This window comes from Triticum dicoccoides, chromosome 4B (assembly GCF_002162155.2).
Source record: "Triticum dicoccoides isolate Atlit2015 ecotype Zavitan chromosome 4B, WEW_v2.0, whole genome shotgun sequence".
Classification (NCBI taxonomy): Eukaryota; Viridiplantae; Streptophyta; class Magnoliopsida; order Poales; family Poaceae; genus Triticum; species Triticum dicoccoides.
In genome coordinates this window covers 93,497,133-93,522,667 of record NC_041387.1, presented here as the reverse complement: position 1 = coordinate 93,522,667, position 25,535 = coordinate 93,497,133, and positions in this window count along the sequence as shown.

Genomic DNA, 25,535 nt, shown 5'->3' with positions numbered 1-25,535 from the left:
GGCACCGGATGCCTAGTCAGACCCGTCATCCTGCCGCCCGCTACCCTCGTCGTCGCTGCCGCTGTCCTCCTCATCACCCTCGCTCGAGGAAGAATATTCATCATCGGAGGAGCTCTCCACGCAGCATCTTACGCGAGTCCCAAAGTGCCCGAAGATCTTGACGGAGAGGAGGCCACTCTCCATTAATTTAAAATGGAGAGTAAGCCCCTCCGTCAAGATGTGGATGCGGGCGAAGGTCTTCCACCCGCGACGAAGATACATGACGTGAGGGGCGGGGAACTCGACATCAGCCCATGTGCCACTATTCCCGCAACCCCTCATTTGCAGCCGCAACGCTTGCGGTGGATCCAGCTCCATCTCCCGCGCAAATGGGGTCGGAAGGCAAAGACGACGGCACGGCAGCTGGCGCAGCCTGATGAAGAACTCGCAAGGGTTGTCCCCGACATGGGCCTCCATCGGAGGATGGGCCGCTGGCGGAGGCGAAGCCAATCTGCCACCTCGTCCTCCTCTCCCTCGAGCGTTGCGGCGGCCTCGACCTTGCCCCCTCCCCCTCCCCCTCCCTCTAACGAGTGGCTCCGCTGCTACGAGCTCTTGGGGAGGAGCGATGCGCTGTCGAGCCGAAACCCTCGCCGCCACCGATGAAGCGTCGCCACGCCCCCTCGCCATAACAGAAGGAAGGAGAAAGCAAGAATGGGGAGAAGCAGATGATGGAGGATTGAGAGGCGCCGTTCCTCCCGCTCCCCTCTTTATAAAGGGGAGAGGGCGAGGCTCAGCTGCCCCACTCAACCAATCCGGCCTGTTGAAGTGACCACGGACGGGGCCATCGACCGCCCTCCCTGCTCAATTGAAGGCACGTGGGAACCGGCCCACACGCGCGTGACTTCCTGTATCCCGCGCGCCTGTCATTCGCTCCGCATCATGCATATAGCGAACGTGGCACGAAGGACGGGCATAATGGGACGCGTGGCAAGGCGGTTCCCGAGTAAGGACAGTAAATGAGCAGCGGACCTAGTCTCGAAGAGACATGCAAGCCACCTCTTTACTTTCCACCGCAAGATGATGCCAGCATGCTTCGGTCACACATGACCGCACGACCCCACGTCATGCGTTCAACACAGGTCGTGGTAAAGCACAGCGGACGGAGTAGTTACCGCGGTAAAAATCCGCCCCACCTGCCCACGCACCGTTCTGGGCCTGGCCCAACAACGTGTCGCGCTTAGGTGTGGCCCAGGCCCGGGGGCTCCTGTCGGTGTACAAAAGTAGGGGCTCTCCTTTTGACCCCTTTACTTGTGCACGGGCAGTTAGAGCCACCCGCCAGGGCCACGCATAACAGGGTAGGGGAGGGAAGCCGGAGAGAAGCCGAAAGCACAAGACAAACAAAGCAACGACAAGGACCAAGGCCACAGAGATCGGATGGACGAAGCAGGTTTCCCCAGCAAGAACCCTTGCCGGGGCAGCTCGCCGACGCCAATGGAGCGAGACACCTTGGAGCCCACCGTCTCCAACGCCAACAAATGCATTGGGACAAGATTCAGGAGGCACCTCCATGGTGGAATGCAGATCTTTGTGAAGACGAAGAATATTCAAGATCAGATGAGAATTGGAAGGCAACGATCCTCAACAGGGTTCCTGCCGAGGAAGCCCACAAGACCCCTGGAAAGGTCCTTGCCGAGCGCAACAGCATGCCACGACAAGACCCTTGTCGGGCCACCCGGCAAAGCCCTCGCCAAGGGCGCCAGCGGGGCCACTGTCAGGCCCACACCAACCAAGTCTCCGCCGCCGTTCACATGCAGCTGCCAACCCAACCAGCTGGGCAGGCACCTGCGTGGTAGCATGCAGCCCTTCATGGAGGCTCCACCACCGCGTCACCTTAGCTGCTCGCCTGCCTACATGGCACCGCATGCATCGCTGGCCAGGGCGCGTGTCAAAGCAAGGAGGAGCGGGGACGGACGGGACGGGCCTCGCCCCCGTCCCTGATAAAGTGAAGGGACACCTAAGCCCCGCATTAGATGCGCCTTGTCCTCTAATACAAGCGATAGGCTCACAACACTGTAGGCCTTTCCACCTCCTGTGTGCCACTATGGCAGCCCCTTTCGCCTATAAAAGGAGGCCCATGGCGCACTGGAAAAGGATTCGGCTCTTTGGAACCAGGCAGCACTGACAGCTAGTTCGAGAGCTCAAGAACACTGAATACATCCACCAAAGCAGGACTGTAGGGTTTTACGCATCCTTGCGGCCCGAACCTAGGTAAATCACCTCGATGCTGATTACTAGTCCCGCCCTTCTCACGATCCCGCGCCCCACAACCGTAGTAGGGATTCTTGTGACCCCATAGGTGTCGTTTCCCACCGACAAGTTCTTACATAAATTTCCTAGTAATTCCCTCTTCGTAGGTGCAGCATTACTCCTAACATTTGTCATATCAGTTTGAAACTTGTAATATTGCCGTGTCCTATTCATGCATTTTCAAAATCCTGCGAATCAAACAGGTCCTGAGTCGGTGATGATGTTGTGCCTCCCATCTTTCACCAATAGCCGTCGGATCTAGATCTGACGCATACAAACCAAACTTCTCTGTTTTTTTAGAAAGATGCCCGCACTTCTTTGCTATTTACAAACAACTCCTTGTCTTTCACAATCGGCCTTATCTCCTCCCCACCACATCTAGAAGGCCATGGAAAAATCTGCCGCAATGATTGTTGCCGGCGCCGTCCACCCCCAATATTGGTGTTCAGGCTAGCTCTACAGCCATGATGATAGTCACAATAGACGGTGAGGCTGACTATGGTATGCCGAACACGGCGCCTATACTCAGGTGTCATCTCCGGTGAAGGGTCTTGTCACTTCACTGTGAGGAGCAGCAGGTAATAATTTGACCAACGGGTAGTACAGTGCTACTACTACATTGGTAGTATTACTACTAGTACTACTAGCACCACCGTCTGGATTTAGGAGTACTACCATGTCCATCTGGATTTTAGTATTTGACTAGCAATATCTAGTAATGCATGTCACAAAAAATGTACTACTCCCTCTTTAAATAAATACATGGTGTATTGTTTTATTCCTATCGGTGAGAGAACTTAATGTCTTTTTGCTAATTAATAGGATTACATGCAATGAACTAAACACTGCATGTCATGTTTGGTAGTCTCAAGTCATTGAAAGCATGCACGGCCCACATCTCTCATTGGTTCATATGTCACGAAATAAGAAACGAGGAGGGACTTAATGTACCGTGCCTAAGTGTTTCGGGTTTATTTGGTTTTCATAAGGTGGCTTACACAACATTTTTGGTTACATGCATTAAACATTTTATTAGTTAAATCAAAGGTCAAAACTTGGCACAAAATGCAAAGGGGACCAATAAACCAGTAAACATCAAACTTCTCTCGTTTGGCCCCAACTAGAGGTCCGGTGAGATGACTATACTGCACCGGCACGGAGGGGACGCAGCTTCACTGACTTACTGCAACTGCCTTTGGGTGAATGACACGTGGGCCCAACGGGTGGCTGGCCCTGTCATACAGCCAAAGGCAGGTGCAGTAGAGGGCAGAGGAGTAAAGGGCCAACACGCACGTGAATTCAACACAATCTACACTTGTCATATAAAGGCTCCCTGCCAGTCCAATCTAGTATGAAATCCTACTCACCTACGCACGCTAACCAAGGGCAAGAGTGATCACTCGAATCGCAAGATCAGTTGACTAGAAGCTAAGCTAGACCCATGGAGGCGATGAGCGCGGGCATCAGCCGGCTATGCCCGATGGTCCACGACGTCGGCCTGTGGCCCGGCACCGAGGAACGTCTCCAGGTAGTGCTTGAGGCCACCAGGGTGAGGGGCCGCTTGGACGACAGCTTCATCTCCTTGTTCGACGAGGTCCTCGTTGATTTCCTGGACAAGTTCATTGTCGTCAAGAAGCTCGCGGACGACTTTGACGTACGCCTCCAGCCGACGCACCTAGGCTCTGCGATGCCCGCCACCCTCAACGGCCACTATGGTGACAACCTCTTCGACGCACTAGTGGCCATGTGACTGCCTGCCATCGTGCCGGAGAATGTCCACCTCAAGGCCACACTTGTTGCGCAGCGCCTAGCGCAGCAAGACACCATTGACATAATCACCCACGTCTACACGCAAATCATCCATAAGGACTACTACATGCAAGAGGAGGACGATAAGACGCTGGCCTTCTTGGACCGCAGGGCAACCTTGGACGACATTGTTCAGAATCACGTTGAGCTCGCCGCCAACGCCGTTGCTCCTCACAGGTTGGTTGGTGACCCGGCGCTCTAGGGCGTGAGGATGTCGATGATGAATCTGTATGTATTTTTATCTTTCCTTCTAATCCATGTAGTAGTATATGGTACTACTAGTAATTATCTTACCTTTCGCATCAAATTCATAATTTTCATACGTACTCTATGCATGAACCGCACCAGAACCAAACTTCTCATTACTCTAGGGGAAATCGTTGTTTCTATCTATCGGTCGCGCCATGGAGCAGAACCAAATTTTACAAGTTACAAGTTCAAAAGGAAAAGCTTGTCGTGTTCGCGTTGCACCCCCACACGGTTGGCCCGGCACGCTGTCGGTGTCAAAACCGGCGGATCTCGGGTAGGGGGTCCCGAACTATGTGTCTAAGGCTAATGGTAATAGGAGGCGGGGGACACGATGTTTACCCAGGTTCGGGCCCTCTCGATGGAGGTAATACCCTACTTCTTGCTTGATTGATCTTGATGATATGAGTATTACAAGAGTTGATCTACCACGAGATCATAGAAGTTAAACCCTAGAAGCTAGCCTATGGTATGATTGTTGTAGTCCCACGGACTAAACCCTCCGGTTTATATAGACACCGGAGGGGGCTAGCATTACACAGAGTCGGTTAGAGAAGGAGATCTACACATCCGAATCGCCAAGCTTGCCTTCCACGCAAAGGAGAGTTCCATCCGGACACGGGGCGAAGTCTTCAATCTTGTATCTTCATAGTCCAATAGTTCGGCCAAAGTATACAGTCCGGCTATCCGAGGACCCCCTAATCCAGGTCTCCCTCAATAGCCCCTGAACCAGGCTTCAATGACGATGAGTCCGGCGCGCAGATTGTCTTCGGCATTCCAAGGCGGGTTCCTTCTCCGAATACTCCATAGAAGATTTTGAACACGAGAGTCGTGTCCGGCTCTGCAAAACAAATTCCACATACCATCGTAGAGAGAAAAATATTCCACAAATCTAATATGCTGACCACTTTTCGTAGTGTGACATCACGCCACGGCCCGGTTATTATTTGAGCCATTTTTCCACAACCAGCTACTGCACATATTGCGAGGCAGTTTCCTTGGCACGTCTTGTTGAAGCAGAGATCGTGCCCCCTTATTGCGGGATTCTCATCAATACGGGCGTGGGTAACCCGACTGTGTTTGTTAATATGACTCTTCAATTTTAGGCAAGTTCTAAACGGTCACACGGGGGACGCTTGATATTCATCACCTTTATAAAGGGATCAAGGCCTGACCTTATCTTCCCACGCTCGATCCTTCCTCTTCCCCCCACCTCGAGTTCTAACACCCCAGGCTCAAGTTTAGGCGCTTCGGACCTTCAATCATGTCTGGATCCAACCTTCAAGGCCGGTGGATGGCCTCCTCTGTCACAAAGGAGGACATCAAAAAGCTTAGGGGGGCCAGGTATCTGACCGCCGACATCCTGCATAGGCTGCCTGCTCAAGGGCAGGTCATCCCCACTCTCAAACCCAACGAGAGTGTCGTATTTGTTTCCCACTTCCTCCGAGGGCTAGGTTTTAGTCTTGATCCCTTTGTTAGAGGGCTCATGTTCTATTACGGGCTAGAATTTCATGATCTAGCTCCGGACTCCATTCTTCACATCTCGTCGTTTATCGTCGTGTGTGAAGCCTTCATGCATTACCCCACACTTCGGTTTATGGCTCAAGACCTTCGATGTGAAGCCGAAGATGATCGATGGGCATCACGCGGAGTGCGGAGGCATTGTAATAAGCAAAGTCACCGACGCCCTATGGCAAAAGGGTTCCTTCCCGGAGGTATCCGGCTTATGGCAACGGGAGTGGTTCTACATCACCGCTCCTCGAGGCACAAAGTGGGCGGCTGCCCCTAGCTTCCTCTCGGGCCCTCCGCCTCAACTGGCATCATGGGTCAACAAGGGACTGGACTGGGGGCCTGCTAATGACGTACCGACATTGTAGAGCCACATTCGGGATCTTCTTGAGAGGGATGTCAACCTCATCAAAATAATTCAAGTAATGCTAGTTCTCCGGGTCCTGCCGTGCAAACGTCGACCTCTCCGGATGTGGGAGTTCAACCCAGAAGGACCACGAACTATTCATCACTTCCTCAGCATGACGCTCGAAGGGATGTATCGGTTATTCTTCAGGTCACGAATAAAGTGTCCGGACACCATCGAGGATGTGGACTTGAACTGCAATTGTCCCGATACCCAAGTTAGTAACTCTGCCACCGAACACGTTGTTCATGTTTATCATAACATTATTCTAAGAACTATCCGCGGCTAGGATTGGCTAAGAAAAGTGGAGAGGATCAGGTGTCCGGACCCTCTTCCCGAAGGCTCGCCGAACCCCGTGCTGACCAGGATGCTTGAGTGCGCACCTTATCAAGTGCCATCAGGAGAAGATGAAGGGAGGCATAGAGAAGCCGAGAGCGGGCTTCACACTTTATACATTCCAAACCGGGGGAATTAATGTCTCCAAGAAGGAGGATAATAGGGGCGGTGAATCTAAAATTCCCTCCCCCCGCGGGAAGAAAAGGGCCGCCTCCGAAGACTTGGAAGCGGAGGTGTCCAAACAAGGGAAGAAACCCTTGCCAGGGGACCCTGCCCCAGAGGGCATCCTCACCGCACAGCGCCCGCAAATGGGCCAGCCCTCCACCGAGCTGTAAGTGAATAAAAAGTACTTTGATAAATATATCCTGCTTTATCTTTGAGAATAATAACCGAAAATTATCTTGCAGTCCGGATCATAGCCCTTCTCAACAGAGTTCGTCTTTGGGGGATCTTCTTCCGAAGATGATGGAGAGCAAAACGCCTCCTCCTGCCTCCCCGCCTCATGGGGCGAACAACCCTGAGGTGTCGTCACAGAGGATTTCTCCTGATCCACCAGGGCCAGAAGCTAACTCTTCGGCCGCCCGAAGTACGGAGTATTCGGCTCCCAAGGAGAGCAACAAGAAGAGTTTGGGATTGTCCGGCACATAGCCGGACACACTGACGGGCCTTCTGGAGAAAGCGACTATCTTAGAGGCGCATCGTACCCTAATGGGTATGGTAGTTCAGAGGATTTTGTCTGCCAAAAGCAGGTTGAATGAAGCTTTTACTAGCCTGTTGAGAGGCTTTGAGGTACGCCAAGTAATATATGTGTATTTTGGATGGTACCGCACACTCTAGGTGTGCTCTGTATAGGTAGTAGCCCCTGAGACTCTGGTTGCCATCCAGAGGTGGCAAACAGAGGATCATAATCCCAGGTAATGACCGCACTGCTTTTATGTGCAGGCAGCCGAGGGTCCGGCGGCTGACCGGACTGCTGATTTTGCTGAATTGAAGCGGCAGCTTGACGTGGCTGATGCCGACATTGCGCTTGTGAACAAGCGGCTTGACGAGGCACAGGGTATGTATTTTCGGCTTGTCAGCAAATATTAAGAGGAGCATGATGCTAGTATCTATAATATGTTGTGACTGCCGATGGAACTGCTGCCATGGAGACCCTTAGGGCGGAGCTTGCCCAAGCCAAGGAGCAAGCCAGGAGAAGTGATGCGGCTACCCTAAAGGCGGCCGAGGAGTTAAAAGCCGAACAGGCTGCTCATCGCCAAAGCAAAGATAAGATGGCCAAGATGGCTATTGAGCTGAAAGATGCTGCCGACCGCTATGAGCTCCTTGAGAAGGAAAGCCAAGCGAAAGCAGCTGACCTGAAGAAGGCATTGGAAGCAGCCAAGGAAACGCACTCTGAAATGAGAGTTGCACGGGAGGAGCTTCGACAAGCCGGAGATATCATAACTGGGAGGCCCTTTTTGTTGCGGATGAAGTTCGAAGATCCAAAGTATGCTCCTCTGGATCAGTTATGGAGTGTTGCAGACGCGTATGCGGATCTGGCGAAAAGTACTGTGGATGCGACCAAGTTTTTCGATGCTCAGAAAGATCATGAGGTGGAAAGGTTGTTCTGGTCGCAGTTCAGTTTGCCGACGCGTCCGCTGCCATTGAATGAAAGGATGGCCGCATGGGCCAAGCTCCATAGGTTGTTTGGACTTGTGATGAGGTCTGTCGTGGATCATCTTTGGCCGAAGGGACCAAGGCCGGGCAATTATTTTGGTTTAGTGCAACAATTCCTTGGTGTTGTGTCGCATATCAATGCTATGAAGAAGTCGGCGTGCGTAGAGGGTGCGCAGATGGCTCTTGCCTATGTTAAGACATACTGGGCAGGAATGGAGGCCACCGCTATTGCGACCCTAGTCCGGCGGGAGGCCAGGACCCGACCGAGCACTATTTTGAAGAAGTCCTAGAAGGTGCCCTCTTAATAGAGGCTCAGTGCTCGAAGAGTACCATGTTAGATAGACATGTATCTCAATTGTAAGAAACAATGCTATTTTGATTATAAGGGTTGTGTTTATACTTTTGCCAAAAAGTATTGTAATGCCTCCTGTGCGGCCGTTTATGTGTGTATATAACCTAAAAGTTAGCAGTCATCGGCTTCAGCCCCCACGCATATAATGCGGGGGTGTTTGTAAAAGACGCTTAATCACACTTTATCCAACGTCTTGGTCCGTTAAGGAGGTGATAGCATGACGAACTAGGCAATCGGACTATATAGCTTTAACACTTTCACTTAGCCATAGGAGTTTGACGGTGGGGCTACTATATAGCCCCTAGTACTTCCGCGTTTATCCGAATACGGTGCGCGTACATACATGACCGGGAAAACCAGTCCTTCATTAAGGCAGAGGAATCTCGAAGATTCCACTAGGTCATCGAGTGGTTGACCAGTCTCTCGATGTATCATGACAGTCAGTTTTCGGCTTTCTCTACTAAGGTGCTCATCCGGAATAACAAGGGCACAATCGTAGTAGTTCTCCTTTGGCCGCCTTAGCCGATAAAACTGAACGTAAGGTAGCAAAACCCAGGAGTCGGGCAAACACAACATTTGACTAAAGACATGATTCGGAGTTGATGCATATAAGGCCAAACTCGCGACGCCGAACACTCCCGAAGGTATTCGGACTTTGTAACATATACTGGGCTGAGGAACGCCCTCGATAATGAACTCCGAATTTCCAGGTATGTGCATTAATCTGTCATGACGAAATGCCAATAACGCCAGTATCCCTCTCAGGTGTGTTAAGTACCCAGGGGATGCCAAGCAACAAGAGACATTAAAAAAGGTTTACACAGGGGCTTAATCTAAAGAGAAACCTTTGAGTGGGGCCCGGCTGCACGTCTGCGCCTTTGTCTCCGTTGTGTCGTATCCTGGAAGGGTGTAGCACGATGGTCATCTGTAAAAGAGGAAAAACCCAGGTAAAAGAATCTGGTGTAATCGTGTGAAGAGTCGGTTATTCTCAATGAACCATAAAAATGCAATCTATTATTATATTAATAGGTTCAAGCCGAACTATGGGCCTCTTTTTTTTTGCGAGTAGCCCCTAGCACCACCTATGGGGGTATATCTATCAACCCAAGCTTAGGTTCATCTGAGCTGTTACGTCTGGTGGGCGCCGGACTCGTCTAACCGTGTCTGTGGTCCTGAGGACCGGCCATTTATTCTGGTTGGAAGGGCCGCTCAGTGTTCGGCTGCTAGAGCCGCCAAATATTCTTCCGCACGTAAGGAACGCTCTGTATTTCCGCTAACTGTGATGACGCCACGTGGACAGGAATCTTGAGTTTAAGGTAGGCGTAGTGCGGGATTGCGTTAAAGCGAGCGAAGGCCGCTCTTCCGAGTAGTGCGGGATAGCCGCTTCAGAATGGAGCAATGTCGAAGATTAATTCTTCGCTTCTGAAGTTATCAGGAGAACCAAAAATAACCTCTAGTACTAGAGAGCCCGTGCAGCGGGCCTCAATGATGTGTCTATTTCAGTATTGCTGTTTTTTTGCCTATTTCAGTATTTCGAAGAAAAGGAATATCAAACGGAGTCCAAATGGAATGAAACCTTCGGGAGTGTGATTTTTGGAATGAACGTGATCCGGAGAACTTGGAGTGCAAGTCAAGAAGCAATCGAGGCGGCCAGGAGATAGGAGGGCGTGCCCACCTCTCCTGGGCGCGCCCCCCTGTCTCCTAGGCCCCTCGAGCGGCCACCGACGTACTTCTTCCTCCTATATATACCTACGTACCCTTAAAAGATCAAGGGAGCCACCGAAGAAATATTTCCGCCACCGTAACCTACTGTATCCGCGAGATCCCATCTTGGAGCCTTCGTCGGCGCTCCGCCGGAGGGGGAATCGACCACAGAGGGCTTCTACATCAACACCATAGCCCTTCCGATGAGTTGTGAGTAGTTTACCACAGACCTTCGGGTCCATAGTTATTATCTAGTTGGCTTCTTCTCTCTTTTTGGATCTCAATACAATATTCTCCCCCTCTCTTCTGGAGATCTATTCGATGTAAACTCTTTTTGCGGTGTGTTTGTCGAGATCCGATGAATTGTGGGTTTATGATTAAGTTTATCTATGAGAAATATCTAAATCTTCTCTGAATTTTTTTATGTATGATTGAGTTATCTTTGCAAGTCTCTTTGAATTATCGGTTTGGTTTGGCCTACTAGATTGATCTTTCTTGCTATGGGAGAAGTGCTTAGCTTTGGGTTCGATCTTGTGGTGTCCTGACCCAGTGACAGAAAGGGTTGCAAGGCACGTATTGTATTGTTGCCATCGAGGATAAAAAGATCGGGTTTATATCATATTGCTTGAGTTTATCCCTCTACATCATGCCGTCTTTCTTAATGCGTTACTCTGTCCTTATGAACTTAATACTCAAGATGCATGCTGGATAGCGGTCGATGTGTGGAGTAATAGTAGTAGATGCAGGCAGCAGTTGATCTACTTGTTGCGGACGTGATGCCTATATACATGATCATGCCTAGATAATCTCATAATTATTCGCTTTTCTATCAATTGCTCGACAATAATTTGTTCACCCACTGTAATACTTATGCTATCTTGAGAGAAGCCACTAGTGAAACCTATGGTCCCCGGGTCTATCTTTTATCATATAAGCTTTCAATCTACTTTTATTTGCATCTTTACTTTTTGCATCTATATTATAAAATACCAAAAATATATTTATCTTATCATATTATCTCTATCAGATCTCACTTCCGCAAGTGGCCGTGAAGGTATTGACAACCCCTTTATTGCGTTGGTTGCGAGTTCTTTGTTTGTGTAGGTTTGTGGGACTTGTGAGGAGCCTCCTACTGGATTGATACCTTGGTTCTCAGAAACTGAGGGAAATACTTACGCTACTGTGCTGCATCACCCTTTCCTCTTCAAGGAAAACCAACGCAAGCTCAAGACATAGCACTCAACACCTGGTATCACTCCTTTAAAGGTAGTATTACTTTGGATGATTCTTGACAGGTCTATCCCCATTTTGCGGATAGTGTCCTGGTATATCAGGTTAAGACTACTGCCGCCGTCCATAAGGACTCGGGTGAGATGGTATCCGTCGATCATTGGGTCGAGCACCAAGGCAGCCGATCCTCCGTGTTGTACACTAGTCGGATGATCTCTGCGATCAAAGGTGATCGGGCAGGCCGACCAGGGATTGAATTTGGGGGCGACAGGCTCTACAGCGTATATGTCTCGGAGTGCGCATTTGCGCCTTCTCTTTGTAATGTGAGTTGCATAAATCATGTTCACTGTTTTGACTTCTTGTGGGAATTTTTTTCTGTCCCCTAGTGTTCGGCTGGCGAGGCTCATCCTCGTCTTCACTTGGTGTCTCCCTCCCCTTATGTTTGTGATTTAGCTTGCCGGCCTGCTTGAAAACCCAGCACTCTCTATGGGTGTGGTTTGCAGGTTTTTCGGGGTTTCCATGAATCTGACATAGCTAGTCTAGAATTTTATTTAGGCTAGACGGTCCATCTCTACTGCCTTTAAATGGCTTCTTCCGTTGACCGGGTCGAGAGCTCCTGAATCCGGAGTTGACCGTCGTATTATCTGGGTTGTCGTCATTGTTCCTACGCTTGTTTTTATTGCGTCGCGGCTTCCCATTGCCATTCCTGACTTCGGATGTGCCTGGCTTGCTGGTGTTGCTATGGGCCAACCAGCTATCCTCGCCCGTGCAAAAGAGGGTCATAAGGCTTGTTAGGGCTGCCATTGTCCTTGGCTTTTCTTGGCCGAGGTGTCTGGCGAGCCATTCGTCTCGGATATTGTGCTTGAAAGCCGCTAAGGCTTCGGCATCCGGACAGTCGACGATCTGATTTTTCTTGGTGAGAAATCTGTTCCAAAGCTTACGGGCTGACTCTCCGTGTTGTTGGATTATGTGACTTAAATCGCCTGCATCCGGAGGTCGGACATAGGTACCTTGAAAGTTGGCCCTGAAAGCATCCTCAAGTTCCTCCCAACTTCCAATTGAGTTTTCGGGAAGGCTTTTAAACCAGTGCCGAGCTGGTCCTTTCAACTTGAGGGGTAGGTATTTAATGGCGTGGAGATCATCTTCGTGAGCCATGTGGATATGAAGGATAAAGTCCTCAATCCAGACCCCAGGTTCTGTTGTTCCGTCGTATGCCTCTATATTCACGGGTTTAAATCCCTCTGGAAATTCATAATCCAGCACCTCATCGGTGAAGCACAGGGGATGCGCAACACTCCTGTATTTGGATGTGTCATGGCATGTTGTCGATGGTTGTTGTATTCGGTATTGATTCCGAGTTGGTATTCGATCGGTATGATCGTTTTGGTGGCTGTGATCCTGCGCCGGAGCACGTTTTCTAGATCCGTAAATGGACCTAGCCACACCGGCTTTTTGTCCAGAAGCTCACGTAAATCATGTGCTGACTTGTGTGCGGCAGCATTAGCCGTGCTGTTGCGTCCACGGGGTGGTCGGTCCAGCTGATCGGCCGTATTGTTTTTCGGCGGAATGGGCTCTATGGCCTCATCGTCGAATTCGGGCAGCAGCTTGCGCTTTGGGTAGCTCTTTGTGTGGCGATCGTCGCCATATTTTTCTTTAGTGCCGAGCACTTTGTTCCATCTGTGGTTGAGCGTATCCTCCGCGGCCTTAAGCCTTTGCTTCTGCTTCTTCAAGCTCCTCACAGTGGCAATAAGCCTTTGATGGAGGTTCTCTCGTTTCAAGTGTTTTTTGGGATGTTGAGTGCATCGTCGTCTGGACTGTTCTCCTCTTCGGAGATAGGTTGATGAGTTTTACCCTCGAGATCGCCGTCATCGGACATCGGCTCCGGACTGTGTTCATTGTCCCCTGGCTTATCCTGCTCCATCGCTGGGTCCGTGGGGTCGTCGTTTCCTTTGGAGTTGACCGGGGTGTTGTTATTTCTTGCGTTGTCATCGTTGTTTTTGCTGTGGTGGGATTTAGAGTGGCGCCTACGTCGTCGCTTTGGTTTCTGCTCGAGGGGTTTATCCTTTGTTGTGTCCTTCCATTCCTCGCCATTGTTTTATTTGGGTGTATCCACCATATATACATCGTATGATGAGGTGACTGTCCAGCGCCCCGTGGGTGGTGGTTCCTGTTCATCTCCAGCATCGTCGTCCATACCGTCGATGTCTTCGGAGTCGAAATTGAGCATGTCGGTTAAGTCATCGACAGTGGCTATTAAGTGGGTGGTGGGTGGGGAACGAATTTCCTCGTCGTCCGCTTCCCACACGGGACGGACATAGTTCGGCCAAGAATCTCCCAAGGGTGGGTGCTTAAGATACACGCGGAGGTGAACTCCATGACCAGTGCCCAATCAGATTCGATAGGCACGGGCGTACGTGGTTCGGATCCTGTAGCCGGAGACGAGTCCGAGGGTCCGATGATACCGACCTCACAGGAGGTGGGATCAGTGTTCGGCTCCAAGGCCGATGAGTGTGCGGTGTCCGTGGCGGGGTCCATCCACCCGTCCTCGGATGGCACAATCTGCTCCGGATTGAGTCTCGGAGCAGCCGCAGGCGTGATCCCTCGAATACTATCTGATGGCTGATCTAAGTCATGCTCGTCGAGACTGTTCAGCGCACCTAACACGGGCTCGAATCCGTCGAAGATCAAGTCTCCACGGATGTTGGTAGTGTAGTTTAAGCTTCCAAACCTGACCAGATGCCTAGGGGCGTAGCTATCGATCTGCTCTAGATGGCCAAGCGAGTAGGCCCGCAGTACGAAGCCGCTGAATATAAAGATCTATCCGGGAAGGAAAACCTCCCCCTGGACCGCGTCGTTGAAGACGATTGAAGGAGCCATCTAGCCTTATCGTGGTGACACAGTGGAACTCTCAATGAAAGCACCAATGTCGGTGTCAAAACCGACGGATCTCGGGTAGGGGGTCCCGAACTGTGCATCTACGGCTAATGGTAATAGGAGGCTGGGGACACGATGTTTACCCAGGTTCAGGCCCTCTCGATGGAGGTAATACCCTACTTCATGCTTGATTGATCTTGATGATATGAGTATTACAAGAGTTGATCTACCACAAGATCGTAGAGGCTAAACCCTAGAAGCTAGCTTATGGTATGATTGTTGTTGTCCTACAGACTAAGCCCTCCAGTTTATATAGACACCGAAGGGGGCCAGGGTTACATAGAGTCGGTACAGAGAAGGAGATCTACAAATCCGAATCGCCAAGCTTGCCTTCCACGCAAAGCAGAGTCCCATCCGGACACGGGGCGAAGTCTTCAATCTTGTATCTTCATAGTCCACCAGTCCGACCAAAGTATACAGTCGGATGTCCGAGGACCCCCCTAATCCAGGACTCCCTCACACGCTGCTCAAGGGGGAATGTGTGCGGTGTTGCATTTTCACTTACAAGTGGGACCGCAGTTGAGCCAACCGACTATCGGCAAACCCTAACCCCACCCACCATGCGATGGCTGAGAAAATAGGAGGGAGAAGAGATCATTGTAGCACGGACTCCAACAAAATTGGTGTCGGATGGGACTCATGTGGGTGGCGTGTGCCGTACTGCTAGACGTGAATGCTAGTTATGGCCCATGCCACCCCACTATATTGAGCCTATATCGAGGTGTTGGTTACGTACTACCTCCGTCTAGGTGAATAAGTCATTCGCGGAGTTTTCGGTCATCGATTTGAGGAATTAAATATGTGTTATATGTCATGAAAAGTAGATCACTAGATTTCTACAAGGATGTAGTTTCTAAATATATATTTTTTGTCACATATAATACATATTTAGATAGTTAAATCGTCAACCTAGAACTACGCGAATGACTTATTCACCCAAACGGAGGCAGTAGAACAAATTTCCTGGAGTCTGTGCTTGGCCCTCCTCTATCTCTCTTCTCAGCCAGCCAGCGGACGCGCGGAGCCCATCATCTGGGTGGTATCAATGAATAGTGCACATACTCAATGACGGAGCACGGGATGGTAGCCATGACATGGTCAGCCCTCTTTTGAAGAGAGTATGTACTAAATAACTTTGATGTGTCCCGTCAACTCGTAGAACAACGAGAAGCTTGATTACACCTTCTCCCTCGCTAATGCGTGCGTGGTGGCTCGCAGCATGAGGAGAAACTTTTGCTTACAAGCGGTGGACGTGTAGCAGTTCATTGTCGGCTCATCTGGAGCAGGGCTGCCCGCGCCCGCACGGGCGGGCAGCGGGCCTGTCGCGGACAGAACCCGCGGCGCGGCCCGCGAACATCCGCGTCGCTCTGGCAGCCAGAGCTTGGTGAGCAGCGTCGTCCGCACACAAGGCGACGGTCTGGACTTCGCCGCATCCAGAGACGGAGTAGGGCCCACGCGGATGGCGTGGGGCCCACGAGGGGCGTCGCCATGCCACCGGTTGGCGACGCGGCGCCCTCCAAGACACCCACGCCGGCGCCCACGGCGCGCTCTTCCCAAGTTGTGTGCGACGAGCAACGTCACCACGTTGGTGACCCTGGGCGCCGCCGTGGAAAGAGCGCCGTGCATCATCCGTGGGTCAAAGAAGGCCAACATGCAGGCCGGAGCGCTGGCGAAAATGGTGTACGACCGCAGGACCGTGACAGAGCTCCCTCTAACATAGTTAGAGGTCAGAGCGCGTCACGGTCCATGCAGCTTTCACCGCCACCTACACCAACAGAAGCTCTGGCGCGCGCGCAGCTGCTCCTCGACTTTCCTCCTGCTGCGGAGAAGCTCAACGAGTGGAGAGCCACCGTCCGGAGTCTCGTCGGCATCGCCAATAGGGACGAGTTGTGGCCAGCAGCGCCCGCTGGCCGGCGCTCTGCCGAGCCCCCACATTGCAGTAGAGGAAGGGCCGGAGGTGATGCAGCCACGGTGCACTCTCCTCCCCCACGCCAACCACCGCAAGCGTCGATCCGTCATGATGACACATGTGATAACATTTCCATAGCGTCATCTGATCCATGGACCCGCCGCGACCAGCGCCAAGTTCTTCAGGAGCGAACCCTTGAGGACATTTGAACTACCATCGAGCACCGACGCGATGCACGCCACCTGTCAGATAGGCGGGCGGGGCCCGTGATGTACCACCCGGCGCCGGGAGGCTACGGCGGCCTAACCTACGAGGTGGGTTGTCCGGCCTTTACCCGTGAGCTACGGTAGTTCTAGTGGCCGTCCCACCGCACATTCAAACCCGAGGTTGGCGAGAAGTACAACGGCAAAACTCACCCGTCGGAGTTCCTCAGCATCTACACCATTGTGATGCAAGTATCTGGAACCCGTGAGGACAAGGTAGTTGCCAACTATTTCCCGTTGGTGCTTAAGCCCAATGTCATGTCATGGTTGATGCACTTGCCGGCGGACTCCATTTCTTCTTGGTCAGATCTGTGTCATGAGTTTGTTGGCGCCTTCACTGGAGGCCATCAAGCTCATGGCCCGGCAAGCGATCTGCATATCATCCCCCAGAAGGAAGGGGAGAACCTACGCAAGTACATGTAGAGGTTCAGCTGAGTGCAGTACAACATCCCAGACGTTCATCCCGCCGTCGTGATCAGCGCGTTCCACCAGAACGTGCGCACCATAAGATGAGCAAAGAATTAGCGATGAACAAGGTCAGGGATGTGGCCGAACTCTACATTCTGGCCGATAGGTGCACTCGGGCTGAAGAATGGAGGAAGTACCCCGGCGAAGACACCGGTGCGGAAACCGACTCCACAGATGACGACGCTGCCGCCCCGGCAAAGAAGGGCCGGCGCCGTAACAGGAAGCGCAGGGGCAAGGCTGTGCTTGCCGTCGAGGGATCCGATGACACCGGCACTGCCAAAAAGGCCAAGGCAAGTGACCCTGGCAAGGAGGTTGCCGAGTGTGCCGCTTGCCGGGCCTTGGCAGCCACCGACAAGCCGAGAAGCTCCGACAAGCAGTATTGAAAGATCCATCGCACCATGGGCCACGATCTCCAGAAATGCCGACAAGTTGAGGTGCTTGCTGAGAAGCAGAAGGCTGAGTACGAGAGGCGGGACAAGGAGAAGGGTCAAAATGGTGCCCGAGGATCCACCAAAAAGCACGGCGGTCAGGAAGGCCGCCGCGGCAAGGATAACCAGAAAGAGAGGCCCGCCCGGGGCCGCGACAAGAAGCAGGAAGACGTTGATCATGACGAGGAGGACGAGTTCGGCGATCATGAGTTCCAGAAGGCAACAGAGGCCATGTACATCGACGGTGGCGCCTCGCTGCTCACCTCACACCGCCAGCTTAAACAGTGGGCGCGCAAGATTGCGGCAGTGGAGCCATCAGTCGACGCTCGGAAGCCACTGAAGTGGTCCAGCACGCCTATCATCTTTGACGCTGAAGACCACCCTGATCGCACAATAGTGGTCGGGTGCTTGCCGTTGTTGGTTTCGCCAACAATATGCAACCTCAAAGTGACAAAGATGCTAGTCGATGGTGGGGCCGGTCTGAACTTGATATCGCCTGTCGTGATCAACAGGATGCAGATTCCTGATGGAGACCTCGAAGAAACGGGCATGTTTCAGGGGGCCGAAGGGAAAGGTCACACTGCCAGTGACATTTGGAAGTGAGTTGAATTATCGGACGGAGAGGATTGTCTTCCACGTGGCCGAGATCCCCTTGCCCTACAACGGGTTCCTCGGCCGCTCGGCGCTAGCCAAGTTCATGACAGCATCACATTACGCCTACAACATGCTGAAGATGCCGAGGCCGGTGACCATCATCACCGTCCCCTCTGACAAGAAAGATGCATTGATCTACGCCGACCAGCTTTACCGGCAAGCAGTTGCAGCAACTGCCGCTAAGGTACTTGCTCCTGCCGCTGAAGCTCTGGGAGGGAAGAAGACTGGCAAGATCTCTCGCACCTACTCCGGCAAGCGCACCTCTTCGGAGTGCTGTGCTCCCATCGAGGACGTGCCAGAGAGCTCCACCGGCAAGAGCAAGAAGTCGAGGGCTGCACCGCGAGAGACCAAAAGGGTGTCTGCCAAGGAGGACGACAAGGGAGGAACTTTCACCATAAGCTCCACCCTTGACGGCAAATAGGAAGGCGAGCTTGTCTCTTTCCTGCGGGTGAATGTCGACGTGTTTGCATGGCAAGCATCTGACATCCCCAGCGTTCCCGGGAAGTGATTGAGAACCATCTTGTTGTCTGTCCTCATGCGTGACCCGTCAAGCAGAAGGTTAGGAAGCAAGCTCTGGAGAGGCAGGAGTTCATTACAGAGGAGATCAGAAAGTTGGAAGCGGTAGGTCTGGTAAGAGGGGTACTCCACCCAACGTGGTTGGACAATCCGGTAGTAGTGCACAAGGCAAACGGGAAGTGGAGGCTGTGTATTGATTACACAGATATCAATAAGGCTTGTTCAAAAGACCCTTTCCCATTGCCGTGCATTGACCAGATTGTTGACTCCACGGCCGGGTGTGACCTCTTGTCATTCATCTATGCTTACTCAGGATATCACCAGATCTTCATGACAAGAGAAGATGAAGAGAAGACAGCATTCATCACCCCATGTGGTACGTACTGTTTTCTACGGATGCCTTTCGGGTTGAAGAGTGCTGGCTCGACTTTTGCAAGAGCTGTCCAAATTTCTTTTGAGCCCCAGATGCATAGAAATATGGAAGCTTATATGGATGACATAGTGGTCAAAACCAAGGACAAGGCAACACTTGTGCAAGATCTGGAAGAAACATTTGTGAATCTATGCAAGATCAACATCAAGCTAAACCCTGAGAAGTCTGTTTTCGGCGTACCATCCGGCAAGCTTCTCGGGTTCTTTGTGTCGCAGCGCGGGATTGAAGCGAATCTCAACAAGATCAAGGCCATCGAGCAGATCGAGGCACCCAAGCGGATCAAGGATGTGCGTCGGCTCACTGGCTCCGTTGCCGCCATGAGCAGATTCATCTCCAGGTCTGCCGAGCGTGCCCTTCCCTTCTTCAAAATTTTGAAGAAGCCAGGCCCAATGGAGTGGACCCCAGAGGTCGTAGCGGCGCTGCAAGACTTGAAGAAGTACCTCTCCTCCATGCCGATATTAGTTGCGTGTAAACCACAAGAGTCGTTGCTACTGTATCTAGCGGCAACGAACCAAGTGGTCAGTGCTGCGCTAGTGGTGCAGAGGGGGGTCAACAAAGAGACAATCGCGACGGCAAGCTTGGTGGATGGCGAGCCAAAGCTCCCCCCCCCCCCGACAGGGCCCGATCCCGGTAGGGCGGGGTACTCGCTAGAGTCTGATACCAGCAAGACAGGGCCTATGCAACCAGGTGAACTGGCACAGAAGAAGAAGATGATGCAGCACCCGGTTTACTTCGTCAGCTCCCTATTGCAGGGGGCTAGGTCAAGGTACTCTCGTGTGCAGAAATTGCTCTTCGGCCTCCTTATGGCCTCGAGGAAGCTACGTCACTACTTCCAAGCCCACGAGATCACCGTTGTCACCCGCCTCCCATTGCAACGGATACTGCATAACCCAGATGCAACAGGGAGGATTGTGGAATGGGCCTTGGAGCTGTCAAGTTTTGGTCTGAAGTTTGAAAGTACCTCGGTGATCCAGAGCAGAGTTTTGGCGGAGTACGTTGTGGAATGGACCTCGACGCCCGATGAAGAGGTCCAGGAGACCACTCTCCCCGGCAAGGAAACGAGCCGTAACTGGATCATGTACTTTGATGGGGCTTTCTCGCTGCAAGGCGCCGGTGCTGGCGTGCTGCTTGTCGCACCCACCGGAGAGCACCACAAGTATGTTATCCAAATGCACTTTCCCAGGGAGATGTCAACGAATAACACCACCGAGTACGAGGGCTTGCTTGCCAGTCTCAGGATCACAGCGGACCTCGGAGTCAAAAAGCTCATTGTCGGGGGTGATTCACAGCTTGTCGTCAGGCAAATCAATAAGGATTATCAAAGCCCGTTGATGGAAGCTTACGTCGATGAAGTGAGAAAACTGGAGGAGCGCTTTGACGGGATACAGGCGGAGCATGTCCCCCGAGTGGAGAATGACATCGCCGACTATCTGTCGAAGCATGCTGCCCTCAAGCTACCTATAGAACCAGGTACTTTTGTGCTTCGGTTAACTCAACCATCCGTTGAATCATCAACGGGTCAAAGCAAGCGGAGGAGATTAGGCCCCGGCAAGTACTTCCCCACCGAGCTCCCCGGAGCCGCTGGTGAATATGTTGTCGTGGATGTCGATCCTGACATGGGGCAACCGACTCCGGCAGGGCCTCAGGCCATGGCCGTAGAGACGGCTGCTCCCGTGGCAGAAGAGATGCATTTGTCCTTGCCGTTGAGCCCCAGGCTCCGGCATGGGCACAACACATCGTCCGATTCCTCCGGACAGGGGAACTTCCTAAGGAGCAGGAAGAAGCAAAGAAAGTAGCTCGTCGGTCTGCCATGTATCAGTTCGTTGACGATGTTCTATACAGGAAAAGACCGAACGGTGTGAAGTTGAAGTGTGTACCCCGGGAGGAAGGACTGGGGCTGTTGGCAGAAATACATGGAGGCATATGTGGCTCCCACATAGGGTCGAGGGCCCTCGCCGGCAAGGCTTTCCGGCAGGGTTTCTTCTGGCCCACAGCCCTCCAGGATGCAACAACACTAGTAACCAAGTCGAAGCGTGTCAGTTCCATTTGAAAAAGCTTCATCAGCTAGCTCAAGCCCTTCAAACCATCCCTCTCTCCCGGTCCTTCTTGGTCTGGGGGCTCGACATATTGGGCCCTTTCCCTCGCGCTGTCGGGGGCTTTGAATACTTGTACGTCGCAATCGACAAGTTCACAAAGTGGCCTGAGGTGGAAGCAGTGAGGAAGGTGACAGCGTAGTCGGCCATCAAGTTCTTCAAGGGGCTATTTGCCATTTTGGTATACCGAATAGGGTCATCACCGACAACGGCACACAGTTCACAAGCCATGCCTTCATGTAGTACATCGAGGATCTCGGCAGCAAGGTCTGTATTGCTTCCGTGCCACACGCACGAAGCAAGGGCCAAGCAGAGAGAGCAAATGTTGAAGTTCTACGAGGCTTAAGAACGAAGACTTTTGACAGGCTGCGCAAGAATTGAAAGCGCTAGATTGATGAGCTACCGGCGGTTCTTTGGTCGATCAGAACGACGCCAAATCGAGCCACCGGCCAGACACCCTTTGCCCTGGTCTACGTGGCAGAGGCAGTTCTCCCCACGGAACTCATATAAAGGTCACCTCGAGTTCTCGCTTATGATGAGCTTGAGCAAGAGCAATTACGGCAAGATGACGTGATGCTCCTTGAGGAAGATCGTCTTCGGGCGGCTATGAGAGCAGCACGTTACCGGCAAGCCTTGCGCCCTACCATAGCCGCAAGGTCCATTCCCGAAGCTTTGAGGAAGGCAACCTTGTTATTCGGCATGTTCAGTCGGCCAAGAATTCCAACAAGTTGACGCCAAAGTGGGAAGGCCCTTATCGGGTAACACGAGTCACCAGGCCCAGCGCAGTCCGCCTGGAGACCGAAGATGCCAATCCAGTGACCAACTCCTGGAACATCGAGCATCTTTGCAAGTTTTACCCATAAGGCGTGGCTTGCCGGGCCCCCCGGCAAGCCACCTTTTGTACAAGCCTTGCCGGCAAGGCATGTAACCCTTTGTACAGAGCCAGGCGCAGACCCTAAGCATAAAATAAATGAAGCGCTGGCGCCCTAAGTTATAGCATGCATGCTAGGTTGAGTCTCCTCCTCGGTTAGGGTTCATAGTGCTTAGCGGCGACTAACCCCAAGCTTAGACGTCGAGTCTGCGTCTCTTTGTACCTCTCCGTCCTTTTTGGTTCGCAGGATACATTAGCATATCCGCTTAGCTATATGGAGATGAGGAGAACAAGCTGGCGCTCCGACCCCGGCAAGCCAGGGTTGCCAGGGGCTGAAGATATGAGGGTCCGACCCCGGCAAGCCAATGTTGCCAGAGGGGGGACCACAGATCCAGATAAGTTTTTCATCCCTTGTCTTGCATTCCCGTATGAAACTAGTGGCGTATGAAGCCTTGTCTTGTTTCTAGGCTACCATGCTCCCTTTTTCCTGTACCAAAGAAATTATTTCTTAGGGCAGAATCTGGTTGCAGCTGCGGCAGCGAGGAGACAGGAGTAGGGCCTAACTCCATTTCATCACTTCCTCCACCAAAAATGTGAGTGCAGCTGAATGAAGTAAGGGAGCGGCAAGACCTGTTGCCGGGAGACTTTGTTTATACAGAAAATAACAAGGATTTTTTCATTGGTATGGGTGTGGCTCACACACAAAGAAACTGGCAAGCACCCTTTTTCATTAATACGTCCCATACAAGTACAAATCATACGGAATGTAAACATGAGCAAGGGGATTACAAGTTTTAAACGCAACTAAGGCCCGTGGGCTTACAAGTTAAAAAAGGATAAGATGCCCGTAATCCCTTTCTTGTCCCTCTCCTCAGGAAGCAGAACAAGACAACAGGGGGGGCAAAAGAAATGCCTATTCGAGGTAGGAGCAGCAGAAGGCACCAAGAGGACATCCCGACGGCTGTCCAGGAGAGGGCTGGTGATGATGGTACTGGATAAGAGCTGGAAAATGAGGCAGCGGGTCGTCAATACACTACGAAAGCGTCAGTGCCATCGTACTCTAACTTGACAGCCCACCACCCGCCTTCTTCGCCTTCTCCGGCCTCCCTACGCCAACCACCCAAGGAGGCGACCTCGAGAAGTTCAAGGAGCTGGTCCCACCAAGAGAGGGGACCAGCTGCAAATGCTGCAGCTACCGTTGCCGCTCGGGGACGGTTGGCCCGGCGCCTAGTCAGACTCGTCATCCTCCCGCTTAGTGCTCCCGTTGTCGCTATCGCTGTCCTCCTCGTCACTCCTGCTCGAGGAAGAATCTTCATCATCGGATGAGCTCTCCATGCAGCACTTTAGGTGAGTGTCGAGGTCTCTGAGGACCTTGACGGAGAGCAGGCCGTTCTCCATCAGCTTGAAGTAGAGGACGAGCCCCGGCGTTAGGCTGTGGATGCGAGCAAAGGTCTTCCATCCGTTGCGGAGATACATGACATGAGGGGCCGGGAACTCGACATCGACCCGCATGCCGCTATTCCCGCATCCCCTCATGTGCAACCTCAGCGCCTGCGGAGGATCGAGCTCCATCTCCCGAGCAAATGGGGTGGGAAGACAAAGATGGCGGTGCGCCGGTCGGCGTAGCCTGATGAAGAACTCACGGGGCTGATCCCTGATGTGGCCTTCCATCGGGGGAGGGATTGCTGGTGGAGGCGAGGCCGATGCACCGCCCCGTCCTCCTCTCCCCCGAGCGCCACGGCGGCCTCGGCCTTGCCCCCTCCCCCTTCCCCTTGTGGATGGCTCCGCTGCCGTGAGATCTTGGGAAGGGGGGGCGCGTTGGCGGGCGGCAACCCTCGACGCCACTGTCGAGGCATCTCTCGTCATGGCAGAAGAGGAAAAGAAGCCAAGAGGAGAAGAAGCAGATGGCGGGAGGTTGATAAGAGCCGCCCCTCCCCCTCCCCTCCTTATAAAGGGGCGGGATCGGAGTCCGGCTGTGTCAGGACCCCGATCCTAAGTCACACCGATCTAGCATGTAACACATCATATCACTTTGCGGCCTCACGCACGGTATTCCCACGGGTGCCACCTTACCTGGCCCGGGACCGTTTGCGCCTTTTGGCTCACGTATATGATAGTGCCGCTAGCATCCATATGACAAAGAACCCGGGCTGACATGGCTAGTCGTGAACCCAAAGTGGCACAAACTTACAGGGACAGGCATCCATGACCCAGCATCGAACGTGTCGGTCATCAGCGAGTGAATCCAGGCTGTAGCACTGGGCTAGCAGGACTCCGGTGAACCGGGCTGTAGCGGGCTAACATGACTCCGGTATTCATCGCGTGACATTTCCCCGAAGGGACAGACACAGGAACGAAGAAGGACACATGCCGGCCAGCCTAAGTGTTCCGGAGCAGTAGCAAGCTACCAAGGCTCAGTGGAAGCACTAGGAGACATTTCCCGGTAAGAGAGGCTACTAAGGATAAACAACTAGATAGTCAGATCCCACACATACCAAGCATTTCAATAACATACACACAATATGCTCGATATGTGCAAATACAACATGGCATCACAACATGACTCTACAACTCAAGTATTTTATTCAATAGGCTCCGAGGAGCGAGATATTACAAACATGGGTCTCATGACCCAACATTCAGAGCATACAAGTCAAAGCACAAGCGGAAGCTTAACATGTCTGAGTACAGACATCTATAAATGAAAAAGGCTGAGAAGCCTGACTATCTACAAGATCCTGCTGAGGGCACAAGATCGTAGCTGAGGTAACAAGCTAAACGTCGAAGTCCAAGCGGAACTACTAGTGAGACTGAAGTCTCTCTGCAAAAAACATAAAATAGGCAAACGTGAGTACAAATGTACCCAGCAAGACTTACATCAGAACTAACTACATATGCATCATTATCAACAAAGGGGATGGTGGGGTTAAACTGCAGCAAGCCAGCTTTGACTCGGTGGCTATCCTGAACTACGACTGCAAGCGACTCTTTGAGGTGGCGCACACGAGTCCACATATTCACCAACCAATACACCACTATGGATCCGCTCCCGTCTCCCTACGAGAACGCCATCCATAGCACTCACACTTATCTTGCGTATTTTAGAGTATCCACTTTCACTTGTCTATGAACTGTACAGGCAACCCAGAAGTCCTTTTCCGCGGACACGGCTATTCGAATAGATGATGTTAACCCTGCAGGGGTGTACTTCTTCACACACGCTCTCACCACTTACCGCCGTTTACACGACATGTACTCAGCAACCTTCAAGCGGAAGCCCAACGTGGGTGTCGGCCACGACCTACCTAAACACTCAAGTCTCTAGTCGAGGTTTATCGCCTATTCGGGTTCCATCCGCGAGGAGATCCGGCCGGGGTTTCGCTCACAGCCCCAAACGATGTGTGCAGGGTTCCCGAGACACCAAACGGGTGC